This window comes from Protopterus annectens, chromosome 9.part0 (assembly GCF_019279795.1).
Source record: "Protopterus annectens isolate FY-2018-M chromosome 9.part0, PAN1.0, whole genome shotgun sequence".
Classification (NCBI taxonomy): Eukaryota; Metazoa; Chordata; order Ceratodontiformes; family Protopteridae; genus Protopterus; species Protopterus annectens.
The window spans coordinates 1,774,830,955-1,774,842,325 of NC_056743.1; the positions used below are offsets into that span (position 1 = coordinate 1,774,830,955).

Below are 11,371 nucleotides of genomic sequence, written 5' to 3' on the forward strand. Positions count from 1 at the left end.
AATCATGGGCAATTTAAACAATCTAATTTACTTATAAAAGTTAATAGAACAGTGTATTTTGCATCAACCTGTATTTTATGAACAATAAGAAGTATGAAACTCAAATGTCTGTCATTATTGACTGGCTATAATTGTCAATGCTTTAACAGAACATCTTACATTTTACAAAATCAGGGAAGGTCTGCAAAATAAGGGACAGTTGAGAGGTATGGTGGAATACCACCTCTCGAAATGTGGAATAAGTGGGCAAAATGTGTAACTTTTTTATCAACTTACTAATGACATCAAGTAGGAAGCACACTACATGGTTAAGATGTGCCCTTATACTAACAATAAGTTCTTTTAATGAGCTAATATGGTTCAGTACTCTATACTATGGATATCTTATACTAACAATAAGTTCTTTTAATGAGCTAATATGGTTCAGTACTACATACTATGGATATCTTATACTAACAATAAGTTCTTTTAATGAGCTAATATGGTTCACTGCGGTGGTAGTGCTGCAGTAGCGTTGTCCCCTCACAGTAATACGTTGTCCTGTTCGATTCTCAGCTAGAGCATCTTCTGTGTGGAGACATGCGTGAATGGGCGTACCTTCGTTGAAGGTTGCATGTCAGAGCTGGCAACTCGGCACGTAAAAATCTACTGCCAATCATTAGCGGACTGGAGTTCCGCTGTGGCGACCCCTAACCGGGAAAAGCTGAAAGACACAATAATAAGCTAATATGGGTCAATACTATATACTATGGATATCTCATACTAACAATAAGTTCTTTTAATGAGCTAATATGGTCCAGTGCTATATAATATGGATATCTTATAATAACAATAAGTTCTTTTAATGAGCTAATATGGTCCAGTACTATATACTATGGATATCTTATGCTAACAATAAGTTCTTTTAATGAGTTAATATGGTTCAGTACTATATACTATGGATATCTTATACTAACAATAAGTTCTTTTAATGAGCTAATATGGTTCAGTACTATATACTATGGATAGCTTATACTAACAATAAGTTCTTTTAATGAGCTAATATAGTTCAGTACTATATACTTTGAATATCTTAAATTAACAATAAGTTCTTTTAATGAGCTAATATGGTTCAGTGCTACATACTATGGATATCTTATACTAACAATAAGTTCTTTTAATGAGCTAATATGGTTCAGTATTATATACTATGGATATTTTATACTAACAATAAGTTCTTTTAATGAGCTAATATGGTTCAGTGCTATATACTATACATATCTTATACTAACAATAAGTTCTTTTAATGAGCTAATATGGTTCAGTACTACATACTATATCTTATACTAACAATAAGTTCTTTTAATGTGCTAATATGGCTAAGTACTATATACTATGGATATTTAAAAAAATCTTGGCAGTAATTATGTGACATACCCTTTAAATGTGAAGCATTGTGGAACATACACGTTCTAAGACTCAAAATGAGGCTACTGACCACCTTGATGTGGTGCAGAGGCTTTCTATAATGTAAAAACATGGACGTTAAATGCCAGTCAATGTGTTTGACAATAGTCCTCTGAGGAACCTGACTACCTTGTGGAACATGGGCATGGCTACCCTTGGGTATAGGTGGCCTGGACAGCTGCCTATGGCTTGACTTGGTCAGGGGTACTTGTCTGACTTTTCTCTCACTTTTTTCTTTTTTGGCTGTAATTGACGGGTACAAAGACTGTCTATGAATAAATGGGACTTGACTCCTGTTGTTTGATCACTTTTAAACAACAGTCACTGATTTGACATGGCAAAAATAGTGTCACACAATATAGTATGTAATATTTGCTGAAATCAGTATGAAACTAGTATTGCTATGGCTTATGCTTATGTGTGTGTAGTATTTAACAGTAACCAGTTGGCTATAATTTCTTACACATTCCATCATATATATCAGCATTGCCATTATAGTTGTGTTTCTGTATGTGGAGATTGCAGTGTAATTAAAAGTAGCTAGTTAGCCACACACATGGTAGCTAGCTGTCTTTGGTGGATTGTCAGGAGCAGGATGTATATGAAAGCAGTTGCTCATTGTCACAGTGTTGCAGTGAGCAGCACTGCCATTTCACAGCACTTTGCTCTTGTTGGTTCCTGGCTGTAGGCTTTCCTATGTGGAGTCGGCATGCCCTCCTTGTTTCTGTGTGCTGCGGTTAGTGTGTGTGTGTGGGTGTGTGCGTGCGTGTGTGTTTGTTAAAAATAATATCACTGATTTTTATCTGTGGCACACACAGTATCACATAAATAACTCTTCTGAGTACCAATAAAAATGCAATCAACAAGTCATTATCTTTGAAAAATAAGCCATAAAAGGCATCACAGAACATCCAGACCTTTAGAGTTTTTAGAGCTCTGGAAACCCTACCACCCCAGACTGTAGAAGTGGACTTTTGACACATACATAATGATGGCCCCTGCCCTGATCTCCACCTGTTCTAAAACCAGAGGTGCTCAGAGAAGGTTGTTATAGCTAATGTTGGAACTCGGAACACTGTGGCCATTATTTCTTTAAATTTCCTCACAATAAAATCTCAGAGATATGTTCAGAAGGCTGCTATAGCTTGAGTAAGGCTGGAGGTAGTGTGGTCACTGTGTCTTTGTTTCCTTAAAAACTTCAGATTTGGAGAGTATGGATGTATGCACTATACCCACATAAGATTTATGTATCCATGCAAACCAATGTCTTCTCAATTTACTGTGAATAACATTTTGTCAGTTTTGAACATTAAGCCTTTTACGCAACTTATTTCTTCCTTGAAAGAAAACAAAATATTTCCTTATCATAACTATTGTTCAGGCCATCATTGGATCAGAAAGTTGAAAAAAATGCTCTTAAATGCACCTAAGAGCATGTGTAATGATACCCTATGGATTCTGGGGGCTGGCACCCCCAAGATCCCCAGCTAAATTCAGTTGTTTACTACACTATTATTACTGTGTACTCTTGTCCAGTTTGGGTGTGTTGAAAGGATGTAAGAAATCTTAAAATGTAAGACTGAATTTCTTTGTGTTCAGTTCATCATTATATGAAAATGTTGTTTAAAAGAAGGAGTGAATGGCCTGCGTTCTTCTCCCAGAGGGGTGGTGAGTGCTGTACATACTCGGGGGCACCCTGGGTGAGTGTGATTTCCCTGAAAGAGACTGGAAAAAACATATTACATGCTTTAGAAGAAATAATGGGGCTACATAAATGGAACATCCCTTATGGAAGTAAGAAGACAGCCTTCATTGCCAGCCTATTACATGTCTTCTTATTTGTACTTATGTTGCTTGCACGTGGGGAGGTTAGGGCCGTATAAAATAGAAAAAATAGAAACTACCCCTAATGGCTGTCTGAAATATGGTCCCTCCCAGTTAACCCTCACCCTGGGGATGAGAGAAAAATGAGCCAGTTGGCTAGGTGGGGATTGGTGATCAAAATGCAGTGGGTAAAAGTGAACGAAAGAAAGACAATATAACTTCTTTTTAATAGGATACTAAACACTGGCTTCCTCCTTTCTTACATTCCACATTTTATGTACCTTTATCAATTAAAAAAATAAGTAAAGAAAGAAACTGTGGCAAAAAGAGTATTCTAAAATGAAAAACAGCTCTGTCTGGCTATATTCCTATTATTTACTTTATGAAACATATATATTTGTCTTGAGTTGTAACAGTCTGCAGTTACTGTTGTTAGCCTTTGCTAAAACACTTAGCATGTAGAAATAATACCTTAACATTGTAATCTTATGCTTTCTGTCAAAAGCCTCTATTTTATGTCAGTATTTCCTTTCTTCACACCAGACCCTGCCTGATGGCTGAACTACCTTCACCCAACTGGCCCATTTGTTCCATCATGTGGACAAGAAACAGGCATGCCCAGGTTAGGCAGGCCCTCTGAACTATGCATTTCTGCTTAAGATGCCATCTCTGCCATTTCTTTCCCAAAGTGGGGAGAGTCAGATAGTTGGGAGTGGGCCAGCGTACAAGTCCAGTAGGGAGGTCTACTCTTTTCCCTGTTGAAGTAGTCCCCTTCTTCTCATGCATCGTCTCTCTAAGCTGCTGCTTCTTGCTGCCAGTCACAGAGAGTGTGCCTCTGCATACTCAGTTTTTGGGCATACAAGCAGGCAACAGGTGTTCACGATAATGACCACAATGTCCCCATTTACAACATTAGCTATAGTGACCTTCTTCATGCATCTTTACATACATTCAGACATATAAATATTTCAAGCATAGGCATTAATGCCCTTCTAGTCTAACAATATATCAAAACAGTTGTTCCCATAAGTGCTTGCTATACTTTGGTAGTCTGTTCCACGAATCAGCTGTTCTCTCAGAGAACCAATTAATACACTTCTCATTCCTGTAGAATCTTCTACATAGGCTGTCTGATGATTCTCTACTACTTTTTTGATAACCTCAAACATTCCCAGAGATAGTCTCTAAATACCCTATATACCCAAATAAGATCTCTTGAATATCTATAAGAGACACTGTACAAGTTCAGATATTTTAGTCTTTTATGCTAACTTAAATTTTCGCATCCATGGATGTTCTTGGTATATTTCTGCTCCACTCTTTCCAGCTAATCATGCTTATTTTCTTATAAGGTTTCCATGTTGTTATTCCATACTCAGGTTTGGGTCTAATGTAATTAAAAAAAACAATGATGTCATCATTTCTGATTTACTAGACTTTATAAATCTTTTTATACAACCTATATATCTATAATGATCATTAACCAGTTAGTTGATATGATTAGAAAAATTCAAAGTTGGATCTACCCATATGCCAAGGTCCTTAAATGAATTTACAGTTTCACTCACTGTGTGCTGTATTAAATATTCACCTTTCAGTGTTTGTCAAAAAATCCAAAAACCAAAGTGGAAGCAGCAAAAATGAAATGACCTTCAAGAAATAGCGTATTCAAATTTATTATCCGCTTTCGTCGAAAGACTTCATCAGAATGATAAAACCACACATAATACAAGTTTAAATACTTAAAAAACAATCACATGTTCAATTAACTAATTAAAAAAAACTTAATTACATCTGTATTTAAAAAGCCCTTAAAATATTTATGCAAGGTGAAAAGAAACAATATCACTATCTTTATTAACTTTAAGTTTACGATGTTTCAAAAAACATTTCACATTTATAGCTTCGTTAAGACCAGGAGGGCAGTCAGATTTCAATTTGATTTGCCAATTGGTCTCCCTTTGCAATAAATAATTCTTGAAATCACCATCCCTCATGTCTTTTTTACAAACCTCAAGGACAGAAAACAAAAACTTTTTAAAAGAGGAACAAACTGTAGAATGTTTGAACAGAGCGTTAGTTTCATCTCGAGTTTTAATGCTATACAAATGTTCCCTTATACGAGTTTTTAACTGTCTTGTAGTCATTCCGACGTAAAACGCCGTACAGGAGGAACACAAAGCAATATAAATAACCCCTTGGGTACAACAATTCACAAAGCCAGGAACCATAAAGGTCCTGTCCTCTGAAACAACTGAAATGTAAGGTCCCACTGAAATGTATCTACACATATTGCATTGATGACAACAGTGCATACCTTTCTTGTCAGTTAAATTACTACTATCGCTACTATTATGATGTTCTAAAATCTTTTTTAAATTAAAATTGTTCCTTTAGACAAATAATGGCTTATCACCAAGAACGTCATAGATATCCGAATTCCCTTTAATGACTCTCCAGTTTTTTGCCAGCAGTTGCTGAATACGGTGGCAGTCTGAATTCACTTCAAGGGAACAAATCAAATTGACGTTGGGTTGGTTGCTATTTGTCTTGTCAAGATAGTGAATGATGGTATTAGGAATCATATTAAGTAAGGGTGGATAGTGGGCTTCACGTTTACTGTAAATTTCAGCTACAGTTTGCATTAATAATTGTTTCCCATAACCTCTATCAAGAAACAAAGAGGTGATAAACTCAAACTCCTGAAGTAAATCTACTTCCTTAGAAGTCATACGGCAAGCCCTAATGAATTGCCCCCTAGGAATGTTGGTAATGATATGCTTAGGATGTCCACTACGAAAATGCAAATACCCGTTGTTAAAGGTCTTCTTACGGCGAATGCGACTATGAAATCTCCCATCATTCAAGTCCCACCATAGGGAAACATCCAAAAAGTTCACATTTAACCCAACACAACCAATCACAAATTTCAAGTAATCAGAAAAAGAATTAATTTCTGAAATGAAGGTTTCAACTTTTGACATGTCACCTTCAATAATAAAAAATAAATCATCTACAAATCGAGAATAAAAAGAAATATTGTATTTGTTAGTCAGAAGGGGAATAAATTGATGCTACCACCATGTCATAACCAGATTGGCATAAGCAGGGGCCGCTGGTGACCCCATAGCGACCCCTCTTTTTTGTCTGTAATAAACCCCTTCAAACAAGAAAAAATTATTGTGTAAAATAATATCCAAAAACGTACAAATGAGGGAAATTGCATTGTTGGAAAACTCAGATCTATTCGTAGTAAAAAAACTTCGCACTGCTTCTACCCCTTCCTCGTGCGGAATACAAGTGTATAAGGAAACTACGTCAATGGTAAAAATGATGTGTTTTTGGGGGTCAAAAGATTGCATTAAACCAAAGGTGTTAAGTTTGTCTAAAAAATGCCAAGAGTCACGAGTGTAAGAAGGTTCATTAACAATAATGGGTCCCAGAAGAGCATCAATAATCAAAGACAAGCCCTCGGTTACCGAATGGGGGGAAGACACAATCGGTCTAAAGGGTGGATTGCTTAAAGATTTATGAGTTTTAGGTATCCCAAAAATGACACCAATTCTAGGTTCTTCTACAACACAAAACTCATACATTTCATAGCTAATGTCTCCAGCCATAAGGGCTTCGTACAAGTGCGAATGTATTAAACGCTGACTACGGTGAATGTCAAAAAGTGATACCACCTCATATTTGTCTCTCAAATCTCATATGCTTAATTTTTGATGCATTTATCAGCATATTATTCTCCTATGCCCAAATGGTCGATTTAGTCAAGTTCTTTTGCAGACATGTCGTATCTGTAACACATGTAATCAGTTTACCCAATTTCAGGTCATCTGCATACAGACTGTAGAACACCTCAGATGAAAAAAAAATAGGTCTGAAATATACAATCTAAACAAGTAAGGGCCAAGGACCTGTGGGACACTCTGACTGTAACCAAAGATTTCACCTGTATAATTGCAGTATGATACTTGCCATGTCCTATTTGTAAGCCATTCAGCTGTCTTATCAAGAGTAAATAAATACCTAGCTATTGTAATTTATTGATCAGTGTTTTGTGTATGACCCTGGCAAATGCTGAAGTTAAATCTATATAAATTACATCACAGCACAATTTTTCATTCATAGCTGTTATAATATTGTTATAGAACATCAAGTTACAGGTGGTAATGGATATATTTTTAACATATGCATGCTGATATATGGTTTCAAGTCCCAGCCTTTCCAGTTCTGATAATAACTTATCCAGTATTACCTTCTCCATTATTTTTCCACAACATGAAAGTAGATTTAAGGATCTATATTGACTCTGGGTTTGTTCTACTTCTCTTTCCCTTAAAGACAGGTTTAATAACCACATGTCTCCAATCTTGAGGAATCTCCCCATATTTATATGACCTAGTAAATAATAGATATAATGGTACTATAAGCTCTTGCTGGAGTGTTCTCAGCTTATTATTACTTATTCACTCTCCTCCCAGTCCTTTGTTTTCATCCAGTTTATATAGCTCTTCTTCATTGTAATCTATTTTGATTCCAGTATCTCAGATTACCTGGGTATCACTAGAACAATTTATCACCCCCTATGTGGAGCCAAACTGTTTTGCATAAGATTTTGTAAATCTATCTATAATCTGTTGTGTCTGAGAATACATTTTAGAATCTGCACACAGTTTGTCAAATTTATGTCTTTACTCCTGCCACATCTTATATAGCTATAAAATGTTTTTTTTATTATGCTTAATATCTCTATATACATTTCCTTCAAAATTTTCTTGATCTTGTCTCACACTATGTTTAATTTGTTTGTCCAGCTTGTTTATTTCAATTTTCATTGTAGTTTGACCTCTTTTCCATTTATTTTATTTTTTGTCTCTCGCCTTAATCAGGTATCTTGTTCTGATGGAAATATACCCCCTGACATTGTATGCATACATCCTGATGTTAAATGTTTTTTTTCCACTCCATTTCTCTATCAAAACTTTCCACATTCCTTTCTCAGTTTTTCCACTGAATGCATCACTCCAATTAGTTTTACGTAGTGACTATTTTGCTTCCATAAAATCTATAATTAATCTTCTGTGTATTGGTTTAGATTGCAGTTTGGCAGAATTATCTCACAACAAATTAACCTTTATACCCATGATCACTGCACATCAGTGGTGGTAAAACTTGACATGAAGTAACAGTAATTTCTTTAGGAGCACAATGTCCAGTATGTTTCTTTTTATGGTAGTTTTTTACAATCTGAAACAATTGTTGTTCATGAACATACATTGTGAATAATTTCCTTACTAATTTTGTTGAATCAATATTATTTCAGTCTGTTTCTGGTAAATTTAAGTTCCCAGCCACTATTATTCTTCCCTTCTATGTTGTATGCAAGAACTGTATGAATTCCTCTAGTTCATCAGCATTTGACTTTAGTAGTCTATAACCTCCAATATACTCCAACAATTGTTATGTGTTCCAGGGTTGCCTTTATTGTTACAGTTACACAATCGATAGTATTGGTGTTATCATTAAACATGTATGATAGGTCTCATAACTATCTTTTATCCCTATCATAACACCTGATTTTTTGTTAGAATGTCTGTTACAGTAAAAACATTCACACCTTAACAGAAGTGGTTTCCAGTCATTGCTCTTTAACCATGTTTCATAAACGATAACAACATCAATCTTGTGGGAATGTAACAAATTTTCCAATAATAAAACTCCATTATTAATGCTCCTAACATTATCAGCCATCTGGGATGCATCAAATGTTAATATCTGTGAAATGTTAAATTTTTATCCCGGCAAAAATCCTGACTTGTGTTTGTCAAATATTGCAAAATATCTGCTGCAAAAATTATCTTCCCTGATCTTGACAAATGTACACCATCCTGTATGAACATGTGTGCCAAAAATTAGGCTTGGATGCTCTACACATTTCCATTTTTTTAAAATGGGACACTTTGTCATGTAGGTATTTTCCCCCCAAATCTTTTAATTCACGGTTATCTGATTCTCCTTTCTATATGTGATTTGTGAAAAGTACATCCTAATACCAATACAAGCTGTGCTATCTAAGATGGCTGTAAGCTCCCTATTAACAGTCAGCGAGTCCTTGAGGATGAGATCATTTGTACCGACATGAATAAAAGTAAATCCATACCTCCTTACATTAAGGCGTTCTAAGGGTTGTCTCGCACATCCTCTGATTTTGCTCTTGGCAGGCATAACACAATTTGATGTTCATCATCTTCTCTGCCAACTTAAGTATCACTTCCTCCAATAATTGAATCTCCAATTATAAGAATATATTTTCTGATCAGATCTGAAGAATCTTCAAATTCTAATTCAGTAATATCTGCTCTATCAGTTGTTACAAAGGAATGATCTTCATCACTATTAGTCTTATTTCATTGCGTATTACATTTGCAAGCATACAATGATGTCAACATCTGTCTTTCTCATTTTTTTTCTTACAGAAATGTTCTTCAATCCTTCAACACTCAATTTTTATTTCTTCCTTTTCACCTGCCCATTGCCTTTTTTTCTACCTTCTCTTTTAAAAATATGCTGGCTTTTCTGTAGACTGAAGGTTTTCTGGTAGAAAAATGTCATCATTCCCAGAAATTTGTGTTTTTTAGTATGTATTCTCTTTACTTTACAGACATTTATCAGTTTCTTTTTCTTCCCTGATATTTGTTGTGAACTTCCTCCTTTCTTTTTTTTTAAATTTCCTTCTAAATACTCTGAATCCTCTGATTGATGAATACTTGCATTTGGAATTCCAAAGAGTCAGGGGCATCATATTGCTTCACAGAGATTGAGTGATCTTTCCAGACAATAGACATATCCTTTCCTAAATGTGTTCTATTTGTTCTTTGCCTAACATTATTTATCTCACCAGTCCGGTCATTAATATATGTAACAACAGTTCTCCAAGCCATGCCATTTGCACAAGTGCAATTGTCATCAGTAAGTCTAGATTTACTACTAATAATGATAAGCGAATCATCCAGCTTTTGATATGATGAACACAGATCACCAGGGAGTAGAGTTGGTGGAAGTGGATGAGTTTAAATACTTTGGATCAACAGTTCAGAGTAATGGTTAGTGTGGAAGAGAGGTGAAGAAGAGAGTACGGGCAGTGTGGAGTGGGTGGAAAAGAGTGTCAGGACTGATTTGTGACAGACAGGTACCAGAGTGAAAGGGAAGGTATACAAGAGGGTAGTGAGACCAGCTATGTTATATGGGTTGAAGACGGTTGTACTGGCAAAATGGCAGGAGTAAGAGCTGGAAGTGGCAGAGTTAAAAATGTTAAGATTTGCATTGGGTGTGACGAGGATGGACAGGATTAGGAATCAGTGTATTAGAGGGCCAGCTCAGGTTGGACAGTTTGGAGATAAAGCCAGAGAGGCAAGATTGCATTGGTTTGGACATGTGCTGAGGAGAGATGCTGGGTCTATTGGTAAAAGTATGCTAGGGATGGACCTACCAGGTAAGAGGAAAAGAGGAAGGCCTAAGATAAGGTGTATGGATGTGGTGAGAGAGGACATGCAGGTGGTTGGGGTGACAGAGCAAGATGCAGAGGACAGAAAGAAATAGAAACAGATGATCCACTGTGGCAACCCCTAATGGGGACAACCAAAAGAAGAAGACCTTTAAATACACATATCATTTAATACACCATACAAGATACTTGTGCTTTAGAAAATCATTAATGGCATATTAATTTAAGGAATTCATATTCAGCTTCAAATGAATAAAAATATAAAATCAAAATCAGTTACCACAGAATTCAAAGAGAACTTAGATCAACTTCTGTGATAAAAATCACATAAACAGTATAAATACTAAAGGAAGTATAGTAAAGTTGTTGCTCTGACTGTAAAAGTTCTGAAGGTCAGAGAAAGCCTGGAATTTCTTTACTATCACTCACAGTCACACCTCTTTTTAACAGTAAAGATCAATAAATCACAAAGACAGGATTGTTTAGATAAGCTCTGGATAGTCGTAGCATGTGTGACTTTATAGCTGACTAGATCCCTTAGGTTGCCTAGAGTTGGCCTGTCTAAAACCTATCCCTTTCTAACAACAAACA

The 11,371-nt window shown here is 35.8% G+C and overlaps 1 protein-coding gene and 1 pseudogene across 1 annotated transcript in view; both read left to right on the top strand.

Annotated features, from left to right (window-relative positions):
* LOC122812252 (TLC domain-containing protein 4-like) overlaps nt 1-11,371 on the top strand; it is a 1,080,923-nt gene that overhangs the window by 34,098 nt on the left and 1,035,454 nt on the right. The gene's annotated exons all lie outside the window — the stretch shown is intronic.
* LOC122810781 overlaps nt 6,481-11,371 on the top strand; it is an 86,489-nt pseudogene continuing 81,598 nt past the window's right edge.